The sequence below is a fragment of the Adiantum capillus-veneris genome, chromosome 9 (genome assembly GCF_014529385.1).
Source record: "Adiantum capillus-veneris isolate H3 chromosome 9, ASM1452938v2, whole genome shotgun sequence".
Lineage (NCBI taxonomy): Eukaryota > Viridiplantae > Streptophyta > Polypodiopsida > Polypodiales > Pteridaceae > Adiantum > Adiantum capillus-veneris.
In genome coordinates, this window is record NC_140939.1 from 123,965,017 (window position 1) to 123,988,178 (window position 23,162).

Consider the following 23,162-nt stretch of genomic DNA (forward strand, 5'->3'; position numbering starts at 1 on the left):
TTAATCTCTACAAGGATACAAGCTTGATCATCAGAAAAACGTGGCAACACCCTTTGAACTCGTGACAGATCCGCCATTACATTCACAATGCTTCCACGCAAACCAATTTGACCTTCAAAGTTTAGTTCTCGAATTTGTGCGAATGGTATGCGCAAGGATACAAGACGACTCTCTACTAAATTTAATTTTTGTACGGTGGGTATTTTGCTATTGAAATGAACCTCTCTTTTCAAGCAAAACAATGGTTCTTCTTGTTTCTTCAACGCAGCCTTGGACAAATAACACACTTGCAACTTTTTCTTTTCACCAATGACCATTTATTTTATTTGCTTGAGAAGCAAAAATTCCACCTTTGACATGCTACACAAACTATGATGAAACATGAGAGAACCACACAAAGCACCAGCGAAAGCAGGGATATCTTCAATCGTCTTGACATGCAGAAGAGTTCTACTAGATGAAATGGTAGACCTTCTTTGGTGAATTCGCAATTATTTGGACATGTTGTAAATTTTAGTCTTGACTTGTTTGACACTAAAACAGTTTGGAAATAATTGCAAAAACATAGAGGCAATTTCTTGGAAAGCGACATCATGAGTTTCGACAAGTCTTGTTAGACAGAAGGTAACTTCTTTACTCCATATACAACGTTTACGTTTGGGTGACTGATCTCCACACGGATACCATAAAAAACAGCCACGTAAATTCAACACCGCAAGAGTTGGACAAGTGGACGAAGATGCACGATCACGTGCGCCGAGACAACGGACTTCATTCAAAGCGTCACCTTGGTAAAAGTAGAGTTTGCACATTGCAAAGAACATCTTGCAAACCACACTCACCAAGTGCACACTTAGCATCATTGACGAATGTCGACTACGTAAAAGCGACGTCAAAAATCTTTTTGATTAAAAGAAGGTGATTGTACATCAACAATCCAAGGGTCAACCCAAACTTTTAGAATGTCTTCGTTTTTTAGTTCTATTTGTTCTAGAATTTCATCGACAATTTTGGATTCAAGACATTGCAAAGAGAGGGCCAAGTGAAAAACATGTAGCAAACTTAGCAAAACATCTTTGTTCTCTGGAAAATTACAAGTAAATATAGGATCAACATATAGATTTCTGTCATCTGTGTGCAAAATGATACCATAGCCCCAAAAAGTAAAACCTTGATATCAACAACACAAACTACATGCCTTTGAATGCAGTAACCTGTCCCGCCTTGTCAATAGTGAACCAACCAGCCTTTTTGAAGTTCAAGAGTGAATATTTTTAACTCTACCAAGCTTTGATCAAAGAGATGCAGGAACGGACGAGAAAATCCAAGAACAGAATCAACTACAGCTCCTTGCAAGATAACAGAAACAACCTCTCCGTCTTGGGGATATAATTTAGTGGGCAACACAGGCTACTTGGTGATTGTAGAGAGTCCGCCACAAGAGTAGCAAAATGGGTTGCTAGCTTGCCAACTCACATTTAGACATTTGCACACACCGCATGAATGCTCGACATCCAAGCTATTCACACTCACAATCTCCAACGTTCCAAACACCTACGAATTCAACAATGACCATGAAGTGAACATAAATGCATTTTTGATTAATATATGCACACACAACAATTACCTCCTTCCCAAAGCCTAAGTTCGTGACTTGTTTTAGCAAGTATTCTTGGAAAGACACCAGCCAAAAAGAGATGAGCGGGCACAAGATAGTAGCGTCAACAACACTAAGGGTGTTTGACAGATGCTTGAAGACATTGATGTTACAAGCAACACATGAGTAGTATCCAATTTCTTTTACTTCGTGCACCATAAACTGATAGTCGACCCATCGTGTAGGCACAAAGAGAAGCTGCCATCAACATGCAAACATGAGAAAAGATACATTTGTGTTGCAAAGAAACTTTATCAACACTCACACTGGCTGAATCTCTTGTTGAAGGTCCATCTGCCACAGTTAAATGGAAGCTAGGAGTGCCATCGCTTTTAACAGCATTCTCTATTTTGACAACAATAAAAGCAACTATTGAAACAAATTCAGCAGCACTTGTGCTTTGAGAGAACAACTCTTTGATTTTCTGCTCAGGATAAAGTTGAAGACAGCAGTCAAAAGCCTCAGCTTTGACAACCAAAGTCGTAGCATCTGCATACAAAGCCCACAAGCAAGTTCCACCGTCCTTCGCAACAGCCCTTTTCACACATGCACCCTCAAGACGAACAAAGTCATTGACAGCAAAGGCCTCAATAAACTCTGAAAGGTAGATCTCAGTCACAACAAAGGTTACTGTATGACGAGATTCCCTGTCAAGAAGATCCGCGCGTAGATATCTACCATAGTTGGACTTGGGAATCTTGTAAGTGCCGTACTTACATAGGACTTTTCCTTCTAGAGAAAACCTAAAATTCGTAGTCTCAGACAATTTAGAAATTGTCAAATTTCTCAAAGCAGGGGTTATGGTCAATTGTGAGTTGAAAGATTCAGCATTGAGCTCCTCTTTCCCTTCTGAAGTGTTCTTAATCAAAGAAGATGAGAATGATGAATCTGCCAAGCATCTAGATGCTTTACCTAACAAAAAGCATTAGATAAGTAAGGGAGTGAAGTCTAACCATATAAACAAGCTGTAAATTTTGCCTCTAACAGAGATCAAAGCCTTTTTTTATAGCTAAAGATGAAGCCTTGTTCAGTTTTCCTCTAGGGCTGAGTTTCTTGCCGAGAGGAGATTCGGATGACTGCTTTTTGTTTCCAGATCACGGTGACACGACAGCAGCTGTGTTGTTCTGAATGCCAAGGTTTTTGTTAATCACAGCAAGTGATTCTAAGTCTGGTGGTACACCCAATGGAAAATCATCGAAGTTTACATCTAAATAAAATTGCTCATGTCAATGCTCTAAGTCATAGCTCATCACAGCTCATAAAACAACGAAACAAATGCATATACTAAGCATCCATAGGAATATCCATTAGGTAGGTGAAAGCAATCTTACTTATAACCAAATCTTTCAGCAGACAAACTTAGAGCTTGAAGAACAACACAGCTAGTGTACATAAGAGTGCTTGTTATATAGGAGGAGGAGAAGAGAATATTAAAGGTTGTATCTTTCTATGATGAGGAGAGTAAATGTCTTCACGCTCAACATGGACAGCTTTAGTACAGAGTAAGGATGATGGTAAGTAGTAGACAACTATCAAGAAAAGATGAGCAAAAAATAACTTCACTTATCTTTTTCATCATTAGTAAACAATTCACAAGGAAAGAAGAGACAAAAATAACTTCACGTTTCTTTTTCATGATTAAAGTTTTTTTTTTAATTTTCTTTCTTTTTTTAAACCTGATAATATTGGAAAATTGAAAACTCAAATTTTAATTATGGTAATTTTTAAGAATACAAAAATTGTGTTTTGAATTCAACACTACTTTTAAAAATTGTAAGCAATTTTTAAACTATTATAAATAAATCAAAATAGTTTAATCACTAACTATAATTTTTTTGGAAATCTTATTATTATTAAGGTATTTTTTCTATCCCACTAATCTTAATCAAGATAATAATCGATTCAAAAAGACTGAAATTAACATAATGTGCATTTTTTACGTTGCCGAAAGCTAGAAAGAGGAAATTTAATATCAATGCGGTCTTTAAAACTGTCCACAAGGCACCAAAGTGATACATTAGTTATTGCATTAACAAAAGTCCTCAGATCTTACACATGAAAAAAATTTGACTGCCAAAAATAATTCGGACCTTTTTTAAACCATAAGCTCAGAGAAAGTGACCAAATAATGGCATGAATCCATAATTGGTATGTGTTCATCATCATAGCTTATCTTGTATACCAAATCCCATCCATATCTAAAGCTTGCTCATTCTTCTCTAATTCTATCTGGAACATCTCAAGATGTCCGGGCATCGAATGAGACATCATCACAATTTCCGTCGTGAAAAAAGGACAAGAATACAAGCTTGATTTGTTTAATTACACGCGCAAAGCATGATAGAAATCCTAAGCGCTTAAGATAAAACTTGAGAACAATCTTAAATTTAAACCAACCCTATCCCACATAGACAACTATACACAAAAGCAACCATTATGCTGCTCATTCTCAGCTATGCAAAACATCGACACAAAATCTAAAATCTCGATGAAGTAGAGCTCAACTAAGTTTGACAATTACTGTCATAGAGACTGTTGACCCATCCCGAGCTACAACAAACACATCCGACCTCAGCCCAACCTCAGCCCAGCGCATATGAGAATCTATGCCTGTCGACAAACTCCGAACAGCCAACATTTCATTAAGATTATGTGTCCCTCTCGCACTTAAAGTGTGAAGTACATCACATGACAAAGGTTCTAACTGATGCAACTCGTAAAAGGTCATTGGACACCTGCTTACTCTACTTCCAATCATGGATTTTCCTCCCAAGTAGCATCATTCAACCACACCCACATCTGCAAAAATACCACATGGAAGTGTCAAAAGTATCCATGATGCTCATGAAAGCATCCAAAGTAAATTCACAATTCCCTAAGAACCCAACAGAAACAACAAGGCACCAAGCCTTTATAAACTCACCTAGATGCACCGCCCTCCACAGGACCATCCCGGCAACCTAATAACCTTGAAGACATCACTGCACCGTCTAATGCCAGACCCAGTCCGCCTAGTCGACGTCATAGGTATCAAATACGGGACGTCGTATCTTGGAATGCACTAATTGTAGCATATGATGCCCAACAGGGGCAGGGACAAGGCCGCAAGTGCAACTGCAGAAGCAGTGCCGCAATGGCAAGGCCGCAGGTGTAGGGGCAAGGCCGCGGGTGCAAGGGCACGACCGTAGGTGTAGTGGAAGCGCCGCAGGTGCAGGGGCACGGCCGCAGCCGGAAGGGCAGGGCCACAAGTGCAGGGCGACCACCTTCACAACCTCAGAGTTGTGCACAACAGCAAGATTCCGCACACAGCCAGCAATGACACTCTGCACTGCTTTCAACAGACAGCTACATAGAGAGAGAGAGAGAGAGAGAGAGAGAGAGAGAGAGAGAGAGAGAGAGAGACTCGGGACTGGTTCTGAGAGAGACTCGGGACTAGTTCACGTCATGAAGGGCTGCAAGAGGCACGTGGAGGGGGGAGAGAGAAGAAATGCAGCACATGTGCAACCCAGGTATTGCTGACACTGTGGCGGCTTCTTCACCTTCGTCATCCTCCACACAGTGCAGCTACGCCATGGCAGCTCCCGCTTCCTGCCTACCCCTACACGTCAGAAGCTTGGGAGCTAACAACAAGCCGTAAAGTAAACTAATGATGCAACTCACAACCCTAGAAGAGTCTTATCACTCCCTCCACAAATGATAAGCCAGTAGATGGTCTACACATGGCCAATCCTTATCGCTACCTCCACCAACCTCCTAGGATACCCATCTTGTGCGGAGAGTGGCCACTTTTCCAACCACTTTAATCATACCACATAGTGGTTCTTGATATAAATCCACAAAATGAACAAAATAAATGAAAAATATTTTAGTCAGCAAAGAGACATTGCATCGCTATAGACTTTGCCCTTTGGGCAAGCCAAAAAGTATAAGTGATGCCCCATATGTTTCCTTATTGGCTTTCTAAAAGAAGCCTTAGAGGAGAGTTGAGTTAGAGATACTTTCAATGTTTTCAATGATGATTGAGACTTACCTTAAATGTTATTTTGATTTTAAAATATTAACTGATTTTTTTATTTCACCTTTCATTTCAGATTCTCACATGTCTTGAATTTTTTTAGATTCTATTGTTTTAGAATGCTAAAATAGCTTCTTCTACACACATACACACATACTAATACTATCGTCAGCCTTCGGTCGTCTCTCTCTCTCTCTCTCTCTCTCTCTCTCTCTCTCTCTCTCTCTCTGAACGCACTGTGCCCTGGGTTGCAGGCTGCATTGCGAGAGGTGGCCGAACACATACGAGACAACACCTGTCTGGGGAGGGAGCCAGAATCCCTCCCACTTTTATAATAGTATAGATATATCAATGAGTTCTTTTTATTTCACCTTTCATTTCATAGCCTCATATGGCTTGACTTTTCTTACGATTTATAGCTTAATTCCAATCAATGTTTGGGAAAGTCTCTTTTATTAAATGGACACCGTTCGGGTTTCTTTCTTGCAAAGAGGCAAACCAAAAATACTAACAAAAATTTTAAATTTTGCAAGATTTTAAAACTATTTTCTCACATGTTTCATCGATTTTTCTTCCCTTTATCATGGTTTGCAAGAAGCTAGTCTCGAATTTCGACCGCCTCAAGGTTAAGCTGAGGCAATCTTTTCTCGAACACTAAAAGTTCCCGTTAAACTCAACCTAATGATTTTATTACTTTTTTATTGTTTTAGAAAGCCACCGTGAATCTTTTCACAACTACCACTCCCTTTCAAAAGACTTGAAAGAGATTCAAAAAAGTCCCTTCCATTTGTGTAGAAAGAAAATAGGAGCTCCTTGAAGCCTCCAAAATGAAAAGTAGATTCATCCTTCGAATATGCATGACCTTCCACTTGAATGACCTTCCAATTTGCGTAGAAAGAAAAGGGATTTCTTTAAGGCCTTCAAAATGAAAATTAGAGTCACCATTCAAATTTAAGGCTTGGGTGAAAATCACAGCAAAATCAAGTTTTTTGCGACTATCTAGATATTATAAATTTTTTTTAAAAAAAAAGCAAAACTAACAAAAGTTAGAGAATCACAAGGGTTTCTCCTAATTTTGAGAGTGAGTGCACTTTGTGTGTTTATTCTTTCTTTGTAACATAGCAAGACTTTAGTGTGTGCATGTGTGAGTGTGTGTTGTGTTTGTGCAAATCATAGTTTACCATTTATGCATACTGGATAACTTGGTACAAGCTTAAGATATATTTATACAATTTCATATGGCGATAGTTTGATACAATGTTTATGAAACAAGAGATAGTAGTGTTAGTTTAACTCCCTTTTTACAAAATATAGACGTATATGCATGTTCGTTTGTGCACATATGCATGCTTATGTATGCGAATTTGTTTAGTTCATGTGTGTGTGTGCACGCGCAATTGCACCCTTTCTCAAGCTCCATACTAAGTGACGTATTAAGTCCAACTATCTCATCAATATGATTAGTATGTAAGTAAAGCTTGATGTCAATCTAGTGGTTATCTCTAATAACAACCATAGTGAGAGTACTACTTAGTTTCTCTCAAAACCTATACAAGAACAAACAATGGTTCTATGAACGTTCTGTTCTACTCTGATAGGAGTTTTAAAGCTTTATGAGCCAATATTAGTAAAGGTTTCTATGAGCATTGTACTCCATTAGGAGTTTTAAGGCTTTGTGAGCGAGCATTAGACAATCTCTGGGATCACTGTACTCCAGTAGGCTGTCCGTTTAGATGTAGTGTTTCCTTGAAAAAAGACATCAAGTTTAGAGGCAAAATTTTAAAAAAGACATCATTGTACTCCGGTAGGTTGTCTATTTAGATGTAGTGTTTCCTTGAAAAAAGACATCAAGTTTGGACAAAATCTAAAAAAGGGAAGTGAAATTGGTAGAACCACGCAAATCAAAGGACTACAATGATTGTTAATAGGAACCCCGTTTAGGGTCTTTATCCAATCCGCCTAACACATGTCAACCTTTGCAAGAATTATTGACACTAGGTTTGTCCAAATACCATTGACAAAGTGCATTCTAGAGCCAGTGTCTTGGTCCACACAATTGCATGGGAGGACCTTGTGTTTAGACTATGTGTGTGTTGCCTTTTGTGTGTTGATCATTGTAGGTCGTAAAGAGTTTTGACTTATGAGCTAAGGAAAACATTGCCTAATGAGCTCGCTCATTTCAAGCCTTGAAAAAACCACGTGATGGCTCTTACAATTTTTTTTTGGAGAAAATGAGGGAAAATAAGAGTCTGTTGGATCCAAAAAATATTTAAACACATGAATTATGAAGCAATGTGAATATTGGGAATCTTCATCGATTTCCCTCGTACCTCACACTTTGAGAGCTAAAGGAAGCTCCTTGAAGCCTGACAAAATCTGCAGATGCCAGGATTGGAACGCGAATGTAGACAAAGCATTGATCAATCATAGTTGGGCTAACCCACATGCCACATTGTGTTTGCAACGTAAGAACCCCCCACTTCTTTTTAAAAAAAAACCTATGTGCACGCCCAACAAGCTGGCTTCCCTGTGTCCCTACCATGCACCCCTTCCATGTGCCACCAAACTGCTGACATTCGAATCCATGAGCAGCAACAACACAATTGCAAAGGCCTCCCTACATTGCCACCTGCCCCCGCTTTGTGTTGCCAACTGCAGCCCCCCCCCCAACCCCGATTTACTTTACTTTTACTTTTCACTTAAACCTCACATTAGGTAGCATCTTCGTGGATTCGTTTCAAAACAAATGTTTCAAAATCGTACCACATACTTTGAGTAGATTCAATGGTTTGAAGAAGAGAAAAGAAAATGGGCTCGAATAATTGTCAAATCGAAACGATGCAAATGAAAGCTTGTAGTGATAATAATAGTTGGGCAAAGCTTCAATGAAAAAACAAGGTGAGGGATCACGAGGGCCTGCCAATGGAAGGATTTGTGGAGGTGCTTTTAGGAAGTAGGAAGAGGGGAGCATTGGAATGTGTTTTTGGAGTTTAGTGGGAGCAGTAAGTAAATAATGGAGTGGTCTGACCAGAACGAGAAGTTAGTGCCTGTTGTTATGTTAGTGAAGGAATTTGTAGTCCAAATGTGATCCAAACTTGAATCGTAGATTGTCGTGGTTTGGGTTATATGTTGTGTCATGTTGTGTGTGGAGAGAAGGTTAGAAAGTGCAAGGTATTCAGGTGTTTGGTATTTAGCATTGATGTTGAAGTCACCGAGTAAAATGGTAGGGGTGTGTTGGAGGTGAGGTGTGACTAGTGTGGTCAATGTTTGCAGGAGCAAGGGAAGTGGAGTTGAGGGTCTGCGGTACAATGTTATCAGGGTTATCGGTGGATTATGTGGCGTGCTGAGGAGCATTGCAATGCATTCTATTTCATTCATGGAAATGATGTTGTGGTGTTGTAGATGTATGTTTTTGTTTGATGTAAAGAGGGATACTCCCATGGGGCCATTTGTTTGAGTGTGTGTGTAACCGTTTATGGCCACTGTGTTAGGATGTCGTAGTTTTGTTTCTTGGACAAAGAATGTGGGAGGCCATTAAGCGATTATCATGAATAAGGTTGTTGTGGTGTTTCTTTAGGGACACAATGTTAAGAGGTTGTATTATCAAGTGATTTTCGGGCAAAGAGTGGAGGTCAAGCTGTGTAGGTTGCCAAGTGGCATGTGTTTTGAGGCGGTGTAACTCAGTTAGAACTGTTTGGTCTACTTTAATATGGTTGGAAGTTAATTCTGCCAGGAGGTAAAGCTTGTTGGGATCTCTTACGCGGGAGAGGGCAGTGTACACAAGGCCGTGACTTCGAATGCTGGTTGGATCGAAAGCCAAGGTGTCTAGTGTCAAGCCTTATGCACGATGTATGGTTCTAGCAACTGCAGGTTGAATTGGGAATTGTGTTCTAGTAATAGTGTTCAGGAAGTTCTTTCCTATTTGAAACTCACGTGTTATTTTTTGGATTGGTGTCCATTCCTATCTATTGATGCAATGTATAGTTGTTGGTTTTCATACCTAGTTTTTTGGCCTACTTTAGTGGTTTGAAAGTGAATCCAGATTGTTTGTGTCGTGGAGTTTTGTGTTATCACTTTGAATATACCGTTGGCTCCATTGACTAGGCCATTTAGAATGTCAATATTTCCAGCACAAAGTTCTACAATTAGGCCTGGTTCCAAGTGAAGTTTTTTGTGAAGACCTGCTGTCAATTTTGGATCTATCAGTATTTGAATAGTTTTGCTGTAATTTTTTGCCCTTGTGTCTTGTGCTTCAATAAATAGTGGTGTCCCTATGGTAGTGTTGAAAATATGTTGGTTGTGTAGGTCTTTATCTTTGTTTGCATAGTAAAGGTGGGAGACGATGGCTGGATGAGGTACTGTGCGCATGTAAGGTGTATTGAAGTACAAAATGTCTTCGTTGGTGTGTTTTGAAACGCGTATCCTAATGATTATGTCAATGAATGTCTTGTTAGTTTGTCTCATGGTGCTTGTTAACTCATAAGACTTTATGCGGTCATGCCAGAAAGAGGGTGAGATAGCTTCGAGTAACTGATGTTTCCTGGAGAAAATCCAAGAGTCCCGCACAGGACTCTCTTGGCAAAGATCGGCGCACAAGAAAACATCAACACCACCAAATGGAAGGTCGTAGTTGTTCTCTATTGCACGCAGGCGAGAGTCTGCCATAGCGAAGACGCTGGTTCCAATCAAGGAGACTTCATCGAAAACGGCTAGCTGCAGGTCGCGATAAAGAAGTCGTAGCTCATTCAATCTCTCAGGTGATAGAGAAGTGTTAGATGATGTGAGCAGTGGCAAGTGGAGGGCTGAGTGGATAGTGGTTCCACCAATGTTAAAGGCAGCTTTGTCCGTGTATGCCATTAGCAAAGCTTTTGTCGTTGTTGGGCTGGAATGTGATATGTGGTTATAGAAACGTAGAAGTCCTTGGACAATCAAAAGGAGGGTGAAAGTTTTTCCTGTGTCTGCGTCTCCAGTCAGGAAAATATGGATTGGTTCTATAGGAAATATACGTTTTCTTAGCATAATATCATCGAATATTAGCCTTTGTTGTCTGTTAAGTAGTAGAATGCTCTTGTAATACATATCGTTTGGCTGCAGTAGTATTTTTATGGTTGGTATAGTGTGTGTATGCAGCTGGTGGTGTTGGATATTTAGGTCTTGTGTGATATCAACACGAATATGGGAGGAAATATTAGATAGTATTATAGATGTCGAAGGTGAATTGGTGGCTAGTGAGTTCGTGTTAAGGTTGTCCTTTAGTATTGTGGTTTTGTTGTATTTGGATTCGTTTGTATCGATGGTAGGTTTGTTTTGATTGTATACATCTTTCCATGTGAGTCCATCTGTTAGATGTTGAGTTTCATTATTTATCCATGGTAGAAATAAAAGACATTGTTCTCTATAATAATTATCTAGATTTTTTGCGGCATTATATTTGACATATCGTATAATTTTTGGTTTGGTACGTTTTTTGTATGTGTTGTTTGTTGTATTGTATGTGGAGGCAAATTCTTCCAATGATATGGCATTGAGCTGGGCAGGACGTGTACAGTATTTGTCTATGCTTGTCTCATAACAGATTTCTGTGCTAGTCGGCGGGTCTATGTTTTGTAGGAGGTGTTTTCGCTTGAGAAGCATTGTTCTCTCATGGGGAGGGTTTGTGTTTATGAACATAAATTCTCAAGTTGCGTTGTAGAGAGGTAGGGAAAGTGCAATATATAATGCTTGTTGTGAGCTTATTTGCTGTGTGTTTAGTATTGTGTTTCCTATTTTTCGAAGTCTATCATCTGTAGTTGCATTGTTTTCAATGCAAGAGTCAAATTGTTCTTTGATTGCTTTGATGAGTGTGTTATCAAATTTTGTTATATATGAGGTGCAATAGGTAGCTGCTCCGTGTGCATTTAAAATGTATTGTATATCTGAATTCACATCCCATAGCTTTGAAATGGTTGGATTGAAGTTATTTATGTAAATATCTTTGATATTTCTTTTCAACAAAAGTGTTGGGCATGAGATTGTGGATGATATAGCTTCGATGTAATCGTCAAATCGAAGGTCCATAGATAGGAGCCACTGTTTGAATGTAATATTTGCTTTATAATCTAGTAGTAGCATATTATCTTTGATTTGTTTGTGTTTCTTTCTTTTGTATTGGATATTGTTGTCTGGAGAACGATAGGGTTCTAAAATCATAGTAAAAGACATTGGGTAGCGAGGAAAGTCAAAGCGACATCCCTTGCATTTTCTGAAGCAAGTCTTCCTATGCTTGTGTGTTTGAATTTCTTGTAAATCTACAGGAAGGAGCATGGAGTCAGTTGTTATGTACTTATCCATGAAATCCACAACTTCTTCGTTGGGATCTTTCCCATAGATAGGAGCATTTTCTATCCATAGGAGCCCATGATCATGCTGGCTACCTCGGCTCTGAAACTCGGTTACAAAGAAGTAATCTTTGAGTTTTCCCAATATGGTTATATCCTTGGTTAGCAATTTCTTCATCCCGTTAGATCGGTTCAAGTAAAAGCGGGCTGTTGTTATAGGGTCGGCTCGGACCAAATCTCGTATGTATGACGCTTCTATCTGTGTGCTTGCACGCGTGATGCGATTGAGCTTAGTAAGTGCTCTAATCAAGGGCTTCCAACGTTTCTCAGCCCCGTAGAAAATGTGATGAGAATGTTGGTGGTCCAAGTTGTCTAATCATAGCGAAGGCGTTTTTTTTAGTTTCTCTTTGTAATCAGGTGATGTTCGCAATGCCTTGAAGTCACAATATCCAAGTTGGGAAGACAAGACCTTCTCAATGTTAGTATCTCCAACAACTTGTGCGGCCACTAGTGTATTGTGGTTTAGCTTGCCTTTGCGCATACGGATCCAAATGGATCCCATGAATTTTTTAATCATGACTTTGACTCTTTTGAAAAAAAGATTCTCTAAATTTAGTGAGAACCTTCTATCACTATGCATAAGCTCACATTGAGCCACATGCTGATATTTATGCTTAGCAAGTGTATGGTATTTACGGGGCTCACCATAGAAAATAGTAGGGATACTAAGTTCTTCACAGTATTCATCTTTGAAAATACTCAAAGGATTATTTCCCTCGGCAGGAGCTACAAAGAAGATTTTTTCGTTGTGATCTACTACTTGTTGTGATGACTCAATTCCATGGAGCATGACATATGTAGTTGGATCATCTTCTTCTGATGGTTGATTGTCGTCGGCAAAATCATCAGGCAAAGGACAATAAAGACTATGGAAATGGCTTACCCACTCGTTGTTCAGAGTAATATTTTTGTTCTTGTATAAAGATGTTTGCAATAGTTGAGCAGTGGCTTTCATTGTAAGCAATGGTCGAACAACCCCGGAAAGGTAGCAATGATTGTACTATAGACGACGCTTAATACCCACTATTATCGAGGCTTCATCATGAATAAACCTTGGAAATATTTGTTGTGTTTTCCCCAAGGATGCCAAAACATTAACAACGCTACCTCGCAAGCCAAATTGACCATCATATGTAAGCTCTCTAATTTTGGTGAAAGGTAGCCTAGGACTTACAAGGCGGCTTTCTAAATGATTTAGCTTCTCTACTGTAGCCAAGGGGAGGTTAAATCCTATGGAATTCAATTGGGTGAGCAGTGCACCATGTTCTTGCCTTCTACGACTGCATGAAGTGCAAACATAGTTTTCGTGTATCTCATTGTTTCTAGACCTCCCAAGTGCCGACCTACGCCCTTTTCGAGCTAATTGTGAAAAAAACATTAAACGTCCACATTTATAACATCGATATATAGGAACATCGTTTGTTGTTTCTATGTACTGTTGTATAGCTTTTTTTGATGGGGAGGCTTGTTCAATGTTTATGTTGGACAGAGCAGTGGGGTGTTTTTTTTTCAGTTTTTAAACTTTTGATGTTATTGCACCTATTTCTCGAATGGTTCCATCACCCAAGCAAGCAAATTGCCTCGCGATGGTGATAGGGAGCTCATTCGGTTGCTGGAGAATCAAAGCTGTCAACGACTCTGTCTCATTCTTGTCCCAAGTACGAGGCTTGCGTTTGTGTGAGGATCATAGAAAAATAGGCTACCACTTCTATCAACAATGATGATTTTATGAAATGTCGCTGGGTCGGCTCCACTATTGAATGTTGTGTTTTTGAGTGAAGTTATTGGCACACTGTAAATATAAACATCACATGCAATACTAAATCTAAAGGAGAACACATGGATAATATCAAGCGCGATACTAATAGATGATGTGTGGCTATTTAATCCTTGGGTCAAAATGGAGGAATCATGTTTACTGGAAGCCAAATGCGCTAGAGAAGGTGTGATCATTGGTGTTTGCTCCAATGATACTCTCACTGCCTCTATCATGATGTTAGTGATTTTTTGTAATGACGAGCGCAACTTTATTATTTTATTGAGCACGAGGAAAACATTATTATTCCATGGGTGATTAGCAAAGAAAGCACTATCAATATCATTTTGAATGAGTTGTTCAAAAGATGCATTATGGTTGGTTGAGGAAGCCATGTACATGCAGTTTCTTAGTAAATGAAACACGCACACACTAAGAGAGAGAGAGAGAGAGAGAGAGAGAGAGAGAGAGAGAGAGAGAGATGGGAATTTACAAGATGAGCAATGGATGAAAGCTGTATAATATAAAGGGTGTTCTTCGGCGTGGAGGTGATGGAGCTTCAATGTTGTAGAGGAGCACTACTTTGTCTCTTCGACAAAAGATGTGATGAGGCCTAATTTGTGGACAGTGAATTTGCTAGTGCGAACAAGGGAGGCTAGTAGCTCACGTGCATCTAGCACATGAGAAGCATATAAGTAAACAAAGTTTGTCAATGTGCAATACTTTGTCGACTATGTCACCCGCTAAGGAAACATCAATTGGGGAAGCTTTGTTGGCCAAAATCTTTCCTTCAAGCTTGGGCACCAAAACAATAGTTGTAGAGTTTGAGCAAATAGAGCAAAAATCCACCTCTTGTTGGTGGTGAATCTTAGTAGATTTGCATTGACCGCAAAAACGTTCCACCAAAATTGAGTTCACATTCACAAAGTGCAGTGTGCCAGTTACCTATGTATAGGCACCTGACGAGTTAGAGCTTTCTTGAGTTATTGCGGTGAAAAAGGAAAAGCAAGATCAATACTTACTTCTTGATAGTGACCAACATCAAGAATATGGGCCTTATATGCTTCCTCCAAATGGTGCTTGAGACGAGGACTTGTGACGTGTGCTAGGATAGTAATTCCAAGACTGAGAGTGTATTGCTTCGACCTGTGAAGGAACCTATGTTTCGTGCAACAAACATAGGATGCCATCGGTCTCCAGAGCACGAAAAATAGTGTGGTAATCGTCTTTACGTGCATTCAGGAAGCTAAGTTGTGATGGCAAGAGAGGGAAAATATTAGAAAGCTGCAAATCTATAGAAGGGCGAAGATAAGTAAGCCTTACAGTGGTACGGTCCTTAGCTGTTGGCCGATCTGCAACAACAAGATCACCTTGGGAAAGACTAGCTTTTGAAGTGCTAGCATGGCCCTGTATAACAACAAAAGCTACAGTTCCAAAGTGTGTAGGGGTGCCTTGTGCATGCAAGGACTATGCCTCATCCCAAAATTGACGCACTTTGCTCTCTGGGTAGAAACTAAGGCTGACTTCAAAAGGCTTTGTCTTTTCTACAACCGTGGAAGCATTGAAAAATAGTACATAAGGAGATGTGCAACCGTCTGACTTAGTTTGTCTTAATATCGTGCCGTTTTCAATTTAAAAAGTGCCGATTGAGGGCATGGAAAAAGGAGAAATGCCATCCCAAAATAGATTAAAAATAGTGTAAAAATTTAAAAAAATAGCGTAATTTTTTTATCTTTCCTCTTGAAATATTGAGATGGGAATTTACAAGATGAGCATGGATGAAAGCAATATAATACAAAGGGTGTTCTTCGGTGTGGAGGTGATGGAGCTTCAATGTTGTAGAGGAGCACTACTTTGTCTCTTCGACAAAAGATGTGATGAGGCCTAATTTGTTGACAATGAATTTGCCAGTGCGAACAAGGGAGGCTAGTAGCTCACGTGCATCTAGCACATCAGAAGCATATAAGTCAACAAAGTTTTTGTCAAGGTGCAATACTTTCTCGACTATGTCACCCGCTAAGGAAACATCAATTGGGGAAGCTTTGTTGGCCAAAATCTTTCCTTCAAGCTTGGGCACCAAAACAATAGTTGTAGATTTTGAGCAAATAGAGCAAAAGTCCACCTCTTGTTGGTGGTGAATCTTAGTAGATTTTCATTGACTGCAAAAACGTTCCACCAAAATTGAGTTCACATGCACAAAGTGCAGTGTGCCAGTTACCTATGTATAGGCACCTGACGAGTTAGAGCTTTCTTGAGTTATTGCGATGAAAAAGGAAAAGCAAGATCAATACTTACTTCTTGATTGTGACCAACATCAAGAATATGGGCCTTATATGCTTCCTCCAAACGGTGCTTGAGACGAGGACTTTTGACGTGTGCTAGGATAGTAATATCCAAGACTGAGAGTGTATTGCTTCGACCTGTGAAGGAACCTATGTTTCATGCAACAAACATAGGATGCACATCAGTCTCCAGAGCACGAAAAATAGCGCGGTAATTGTTTTTACGTGCATTCACGAAGCTAAGTTGTGATGGCAAGAGAGGGAAAATATTAGAAAGCTGCAAATCTATAGAAGGGCGAAGACAAGTAAGCCTTACAGTGGTACGGTCCTCAGCTGTTGACCCCGATATGCAACAACAAGATCACCTTGGGAAAGACTAGCTTTTGAAGTGCAAGCATGGCCCTGTATAACAACAAAAGCTACAGTTCCAAAGTGTGTACGGGTACCTTGTGCATGCAAGGACTATGCCTCATCCAAAAATTGACGCACTTTGCTCTCTGGGTAGAAACTAAGGCTGACTTCAAAAGGCTTTGTCTTTTCTACAACCGTGGAAGCATTGAAAAATAGTACATAAGGAGATGTGCAACCGTCTGACTTAGTTTGTCTTAATATCGTGCCGTTTTCAATTTAAAAAGTGCTGATTGAGGGCATGGAAAAAGGAGAAATGCCGCCCCAAAATAGACAAAAATAGTGTAAAATTTTAAAAAAACAGCGTAATTTTTTTATCTTTCCTCTTGAAATATTGAGATGGGAATTTACAAGATGAGCATGGATGAAAGCAATATAATACAAAGGGTGTCCTTCGGTGGGGAGGTGATGGAGCTTCAATGTTGTAGAGGAGCACTACTTTGTCTCTTCGACAAAAGATGTGATGAGGCCTAATTTGTTGACAGTGAATTTGCCAGTGCGAACAAGGGAGGCTAGTAGCTCACGTGCATCTAGCACATCAGAAGCATATAAGTCAACAAAGTTTTTGCCAAGGTGCGATACTTTGTCGACTATGTCACCCGCTAAGGAAACATCAATTGGGGAAGCTTTGTTGGCCAAAATCTTTCCTTCAAGCTTGGGCATCAAAACAATAGTTTTAGATTTTGAGCAAATAGAGAAAAATTCCACCTCTTCTTGGTGGTGAATCTTAGTAGATTTGCATTGACCGCAAAAACGTTCCACTAAAATTGAGTTCACATTCACAAAGTGCAGTGTGCCAGTTACCTATGTATAGGCACCTGACGAGTTAGAGCTTTCTTGAGTTATTGCGATGAAAAAGGAAAAGCAAGATCAATACTTACTTCTTGATTGTGACCAACACCAAGAATATGGGCCTTATATGCTTCCTCCAAACGGTACTTGAGACGAGGACTTTTGACGTGTGCTAAGATAGTAATATCCAAAACTGAGAGTGTATTGCTTCGACCTGTGAAGGAACCTATGTTTCGTGCAACAAACATAGGGTGCACATCGGTCTCCAGAGCACGAAAAATAGCGTGGTAATCGTCTTTACGTGCATTCACGAAGCTAAGCTGTGATGGCAAGAGAGGGAAAATATTAGAAAGTTGTAAATCTATAGGAGGGCGAAGATAAGGAAGCCTTACAGTGGCACGGTCCTCAGCCGCCCCGCTGGCCCATCTGCAACAATAAGATCACCTTGGGAAAGACCAACTTTTGAAGTGCTAGCATGGCCCTGTATAACAACAAAAGCTACAGTTCCAAAGTATGTACCGGTGCCTTGTGCATGCAAGGACTGTGCCTCATCCAAAAATTGACGCACTTTGCTCTCTGGGTAGAAACTAAGGCTGACTTCAAAAGGCTTTGTTTTTTCTACAACCGTGGAAGCATTGAAAAATAGTACATCAGGAGATGTGTAGCCATCTGACTTAGTTTCTTTTTTTACAGTTACATTCTCAATGTGGACAAAGTCTCCTATAGTAAGGGTGTCAATGAATTGCTCAATAAATTGATCGCTAACAACACAAGTGATGGTGTCAGTGTTGAGTGGATCAACTAGGTCTGCCTTAAGGTAATGCATATACTTAGCGACTTCTGGGCTTTGTTTGTAGGTTCCATAACGGTTAAGTATGCACCCCTCGAATGCGAAACGAGGGTAAGTTTCAGTGATGTCAACAATGCGCAATAGAGGGATCTTAGTGGGAATATAAGGCACAAGAGAATATGAACCAGCGGGAATTACATTCTCATGGCAACACTCAGTACCAATGTGTGCTTCTAGTTTGGCATCTCCGCAACGCTCTTTTTTTTTTGCAACTACATGTGGTGGTCCCCCCAGTAATGGTTTGGCTGCCACAACAAAAGACAAAACTCGTAAGGGTTGGATACAATAGTAGAATACCTATGCGGTGCAAGCAAGTCTTACTTAGTTCCGTTGTCGCCTCGCACGTCTTGGAAAATATACGTGTTATTGCACCACTTTGTTCCACACGCTTGAGAGATTTGGGCCCAACGCCAAGAGAAGAAGAAACATCAACCTTAGGTAGGCTCAAAGCGCTCCTTGTGCGGAGTGGAGACACACGATCAAGAACGAGGGCACTATCGGGTCCCAAAAAAGATGCAGCTGTATCACGGTGCATTATCTTGTGTCACTCTGTAAAAACAAAAAGGAAAGTCACATTATTGCCAAGCATATATCAATCATTTTCTATAAGTTAGCAAGCTATTGAGTCACGATTTCAAACTCCATCGAGCGAACATCATTAGATTCATCGCACATGGGTTTGACGTTGTCATCGTAGCCATCGTAATGTTCATCGAGTAGATTTCGCGAGGAAGAAGAGGCAGCCATATTAAGAGAGGATGGTAAATAATGTTCTCACAATTATTACTTGATGTCTTCAAAAGAAGCAAAAGGTAAAGAACATGCTTTAGCTAAAGGATGAATAAGTTCATAGAAATAATACTTCACACAATCACAAACATCTTAGGATCAGTAAGGGAGAGGGATGTTTTTGAACTAATTTTTGAAGCAGCAAGATCACTTATATACTACAAGCTCCCTTGCCTTTCTCAACGGTTCACTATGTCTTAAAGCTAAGCTACTATCACATCTATCAAATCGATTTGACACATAAATGGATTTAACACATTTAGACACATGCAACAGGTGAAATCAAATTCAAAGGGATTAATGAACTAGTGGAGAAGTGTGTGTTGGTAGTCTAGGGTTCCCACCATGCTCATGCGTTGAACACCATAGAAATAGCAAATGAACGAGCCTAAAATTTTCTCTTGACAAACTCAACGAAAAGAAATTTGCATGCTCGAGAAAATGATTTTTCCTGAGCACTTGGTGGAAAAAGGATTTCCGAAAACCAGTGCTCGTCGTAAATTGTGTGTCGTCTTAATAGTGTGCCGGTTTCAATTTCAAAAATGCCGCTTGAGGGCACGATAGTATTTGGGAAAAAGGAGAAACGTTGCCTTAGAATAGGCAAAAAATAGTGTTGAAATTTTGTAAAGTAGCCTAATTTTTTGAAATTCCTCTCTAGTGTTCGGGGAAAATGTGTCTCGTCTTAATATTGTGCCGTTTTCAATTTTAAAAGTGTTGATTGAGGACATGGAAAAAGGAGAAATGACGCCCCAAAATAGACAAAAATAGTGTAAAAATTTAAAAAAATAGCCTATTTTTTGAAGTGTCCTCTTGAAATATTTGTAGACATGTAGTAGTGTTAGTGTGTATACGCGCTTCACCAGGGGCACTTTTCTCCCACTGGGTTTTTCCCCCTGGACATCTGGTGTGAAAGGACACCTTATCTCTTAGGGTTTCATATAAGCTTTGTAGCTCTGAGTTTGTATACACATTATTATTCCAATACAGAGAGACAGACTACAGAGATCTCGTACACAAGCTCTGTGTCTTCTCCTTCTCCATCTTCTTCCTACTCTGAGTTGCTGTCTTCCTTCTGTTTCCTGTTTCATCATCTTCAACAATTGGTATCAGAGCAAGGTGATTTCCAGAGCCTCTACTTGCGTTTTCGCGTCCGCGCGCGCAATCGCAGTTTTCAGAAAATTTGTTCGCGGGAGCATCCTCGACGTTCCGGGAGTATTCTGACCACGCGACCTGGTGTTTTACCCCCCTTTCGAAGCCGTTCGAGCCCTCAGAATTTCGTTCTGAGCAGCGTAACAGAAGTTACTTTTCCGAGGCGTTTAGATCAAGAGGGTGTGTTTTTTGACAGATTTTCTTCAGGTAAACAGTTCTTTTGGGAAGCAGCTTGTCTTAGCTTTGTGCTGAGATTTTGTGTAGAGTTTTGCTTGGATTGGAGAGGAGATTTGTGAATCTCTTGGAGGTTCTTTTGCTCTCTTGTGTGCATCTACAGTATGGCTCAATCTACGGAGAAAGAGATTTTTGGTGCGTTTACATCCGAAGACAAATTGGATGGTACCAACTATTCTCTTTGGTCTTTTATGACCAAAAATGTTTTGGTTGGTAAAGGATTGTGGGATTATGTATCTGGAGATGAAGTTCGTCCAGGTAGCATTGCACCTGCCACGCCTGGTCGTGGTGCAGCTTTTGGTGCAGGACCCTCACAAGTCACTCCAGAGCAAAAGAGATGGGATACTAAAGATGCACAGGCTATGGCTGTGATTGCCTTAACCATAAAGAGGACAATCACACCACATATCAGATCTTGCAGAACTTCTGAGGATGCTTGGAACACTCTGCAAGCTATGTTTGGAGGAAGAAACGCTGCCAGAATAGAGTTTTTGAAGAAACAACTTGACAAAATACAGATGGACGAAGGTGACGATATTGTCGAGCATCTTACAAAAATCAGGGATCTTAAAGAGCAATTGCTTAGCATTGATGAAGTGATTCCAGAGAAGGACTTGGTTTCCAAAACACTCAATTCACTACCACCATCTTATTTGACTTTTCAGACTTCTTTGACTCTGTCTTTGCGAGCTAATCCTGACCCTCTTCATTTTGAAGAGTTAGTGGCTTTGCTATTGCAGGAGGATCAATCACGTAAGAACAAGTCTTTACAGGTGGATGGTATGGATCATGCTCTTGTTGTACAGAACAAAAACAGGGGTAAAGAGAGTGCTCATTACTCCAAGTCTAGTGCAGGACAATCTTCAGAGAAGTCTAAAGGTGATTCCGACAAGTCCAAGAAGAAAGGTAAATGTCACTACTGCAAGAAACCTGGTCACTACATTAGTGAGTGTAAAAAGCGAATTGCTAAAGAAAAGAAGAAAGAGTCAAGTTTGGTTGTTTCAGCTTCTGGTGATTCTTCTACAGCTAAAAAAGAGTCTGCAAACTTTGTGCAGGATTCTTATGCTTTTGTAGTATGTTCAAATTTTTCTGCTTACAGTGTTGACAAGACACAAATGATTTGGTACTTTGATATTGGTGCATCCAGGCATATTACTTCAAGGAAGGATTTGTTTTGTTCATTGGATGCAGCTCCAGCAGGAAAGAAGGTGACATGTGCAAATAATGCTTCTTATCCAATCAAAGGCGTTGGTAAGATTTTGATTACCATTTCAGATGGTTCAGATTTATGCTTGCCAGATGTCTTATATGTTCCAGGGATCAAGAAGAATTTGTTGTCTGTATCCTCTCTTGCAAAAAATGGTCTTCGGGTCATTTTTGAGGATGACAGATGTGTTGTACGAGATCGAGAGAATGGTTATTCTCTTATCACTACAGGTACGCTGGACAATGGACTATTTGTGCTAGATCGTTATGAAAAGCAGATTCAGGTATGTATTGCAGAAACAAAGACTCAGGCCATGCAGGATGCTGAGTTGTGGCATGCTAGATTTGGGCATGTTGGTTATGGCAGTTTGATGACTTTACAACGTCATAATATGGTGCATGATTTGTCCTTATTGGAGATGCCACCAAGACATGTATGTGAAGGTTGCGTTCTTGGAAAGATGCACAGATTTGCATTTTCGCAGGATGGTTCAGTTAGAGCGACACGAAAGTTGCAGCTTGTACACAGTGATGTATGTGGTCCTATGAGGACGCCATCTTTGGGAAACAGCCTTTATTTTGTGACCTTCATTGATGACTTTTCCAGGTTTTGTTGGGTGTATCCACTCAAAGCAAAGTCAGATGTGTTTGCAGTTTTTCAACATTATGTCTCCATGGTTGAAATGAAACAGGTTGCAAAGTACAGACTCTTCGTACCGATCGAGGAGGTGAATACATGTCAGGTGCATTTAAGGATTTTTTGGGAAAGAAAGGCATTAAACACCAATGCACTATGCCATACACACCACAACAGAATGGTGTTGCAGAAAGGAAGAACAGGTCTTTAATGGAGACGGCTAGATGTATGCTCAAGACTAAGAGTTTGCCTCATAAGCTATGGATGGAGGCAGTTGCTTGTGCAGCACATGTTTTGAACAGGTGTCCTACTCGTGCCTTGAAGACCATTACTGCATATGAAGCTTGGTATGACAGAAAACCTTCAGTCAGTTATCTTCGTGTTTTTGGTTGTCTTGCTTATGCTCACATCCCTCAGCAGTTACGTGGAAAGCTTGATGATAAGGCAATCAAATGTATATTTGTGGGGTACAGTAGTGGAAGTAAAGGTTATAGACTTTACAATCCTGCTACAAACAAGATTTTTGAAAGTCGTGATGTAATTTTTGCAGAAACTACTGCTCAACCTATGGTTGCTTTTGATGTACCTCATATGCAGACACATGATGTATTTGAAGGTTTGCTTCCTTCTTTTGTGGAAAATCAAGAATCACAACAGGTTGATAATCTTGATCAATCTTTTGATCAGCATGTGACACCTCATGATGTAGAGGAAATTGTGCGTGAAGAGCAAGAAGTTCTCAGGGAAGAAAGAACCTTACCTAAATGGGTTCAGAAAACTTTGCAGGATAGCAAGTTGGATGCACCGTTGCCACGAAAAACACGTGCTGGTACTACTTTTGGCAGAGAGCAAGTAGATTTGGCTTGCTTTAGTACTCTTTGTGATGCAGATGAGCCTGATTCATTTGAACAAGCTTTAGAGTGTGTTCAGTGGAAAGATGCTATGCAGCAAGAAATTGATTCTATTCATAAGAATCATACATGGGATCTAGTGGACTTGCCTACAGGTAA